The following is a 2,057-nucleotide window of genomic DNA, read 5'->3' on the forward strand; positions in this document are numbered from 1 at the left end:
CATGTGCTGACATTTACATTCACTCTCTACCCGAAACCCTATTTGTAAAGAACTTTTGGTAGTCAGAGCAAGAACATTCCAGAGGTCGCCAGGCTCGGCGCTGCCAGTGTGGACGCGGACGTCGCTGGGTCAGCCCTTTCTGCTGCTCAGCGGCGGCACCTGCCTGGCCGCCCTCCGCTCGCCCGCCCCGCTGCTCTGGACCCGGTTTCCAGCGCCTCTTCCTCCCAGTCCCGGGCGAGCCGCGTTGGGTTTATGTCTTTATTTGACGAAAACGAGCTGTTGCGCAGCCATTGGTACCTGTATTGGGAAACATAGCGTACAAGCAAGCAGCTTACAGCCTCAGCAGTGAAAACTTTTTCATGTGAGAGACCGAGAACTCTTGCAGTCGTTTATGTCATCCCTTCTTCTCCAGACAGAAGATACCAAAAAGTTGCAATCAAAGATCTCTTCATCTTATTGATAAAGCCACTAATAAGCCAAAATGTCTGTCAACGTCAACCGCAGCGTGTCAGACCAGTTCTATCGCTACAAGATGCCCCATCTGATTGCCAAGGTTGAGGGCAAAGGAAATGGAATCAAGACAGTTATAGTCAACATTGTTGTCGTTGCAAAGGCGCTTAATCGGCCTCCAACGTATCCCACCAAATATTTTGGTTGTGAGCTGGGAGCACAGACCCAGCTTGATGTTAAGAATGACCGTTACATTGTCAATGGATCTCATGAGGCGAATAAGCTGCAAGACATGTTGGATGGATTCATTAAAAAATTAGTTCTCTGTCCTGAGTGTGAGAATCCTGAAACAGAACTGCATGTCAATCCAAAGAAGCAAACAATAGGTAATTCTTGTTAAGCCTGTGGCTACCAAGGCATGCTTGACACACATCATAAACTCTGCACATTTATTCTCAAAAACCCACCTGAGAATAGTGACAGTGGTCCAGGAAAGAAAGAAAAGGAAAAGAAAAATAGAAAGGGCAAAGACAAGGAAAATGGTTCTGTATCCAGCAGTGAGACACCACCACCACCACCACCAAATGAAATCAGTCCTCCTCCACATGCTGTGGAAGAAGAGGAGGATGATGATTGGTGAGAGGATTCAACTGAAGAAGCGCAGAGGCCTAGAATGGATGAAATTAGTGACCACGCAAAAGTTCTGACACTCAGTGATGATTTGGAAAGAACTGTAGAAGAGCGTGTCAATATTCTGTTTGATTTTGTTAAGAAAAAAAAAGAAGAGGGTATCATTGACTCATCAGACAAAGAAATTGTCGCAGAAGCAGAAAGGCTGGATGTAAAAGCCATGGGCCCTCTTGTTCTAACTGAAGTTCTTTTTAATGAGAAAATTAGAGAACAGCTTAAAAAATACAGGTGCCATTTCTTATGATTTTGTCACAATAACAAAAAAACTCAACGATACCTTCTTCATGGTTTGGAGTTTGTGGTGGCAATGCATCAAGCTCAGCTCCTCTCTAAGATTCCACATATCTTGAAGGAAATGTATGACACAGACCTTTTAGAAGAGGAGGTCATCATCAGCTGGTTGGAAAAGTCCTCTAAGAAATATGTATCAAAAGAACTTGCCAAAGAGATTCGTGTCAAAGCAGAACCATTTATAAAGTGGTTGAAGGAAACAGAGGAAGAATCTTCTGGTGGTGAAGAAGAAGATGAAGATGAGAACATTGAGGTGGTGTACTCAAAGACTGCCATTGTACCGAAAGTTGAAACTGTGAAGTCTGACAACAAGGATGATGACATTGATATTGACGCCATTTAAAAGAATGGATGCAACCTAGCTTAACAGTGTAATGCTGCAAATTTTTCTCCATTATCAGCCAGAAGTGCAACATGTATGTGTAAAAGCTAAAATGGCTTAACATCAAGGTACACTTTAATACTAAAAATATATAACTGTGAGTGGTCTGTAATTAGCCCAATGAGACATCTAGGAAGTCCATACACACATCAGTGAGCAAATGTAGTTTGCTTATTTATAGCATGTTTCTTTTGGAAAAACTAGTGGTGGACACATTTGGATCACATTTATACAGTTATAAAAA

At 42.6% G+C, this 2,057-nt stretch overlaps 1 pseudogene; it reads left to right on the forward strand.

Annotated features, from left to right (window-relative positions):
- Nucleotides 1-373: 373 nt before the first annotated feature.
- On the forward strand, nt 374-1,857 carry LOC143642134 (eukaryotic translation initiation factor 5 pseudogene; annotated as a pseudogene).
- The last annotated feature ends 200 nt before the right edge of the window (nt 1,858-2,057 follow it).

This window comes from Callospermophilus lateralis, chromosome 9 (assembly GCF_048772815.1).
Source record: "Callospermophilus lateralis isolate mCalLat2 chromosome 9, mCalLat2.hap1, whole genome shotgun sequence".
In the NCBI taxonomy this organism is placed as follows: Eukaryota; Metazoa; Chordata; class Mammalia; order Rodentia; family Sciuridae; genus Callospermophilus; species Callospermophilus lateralis.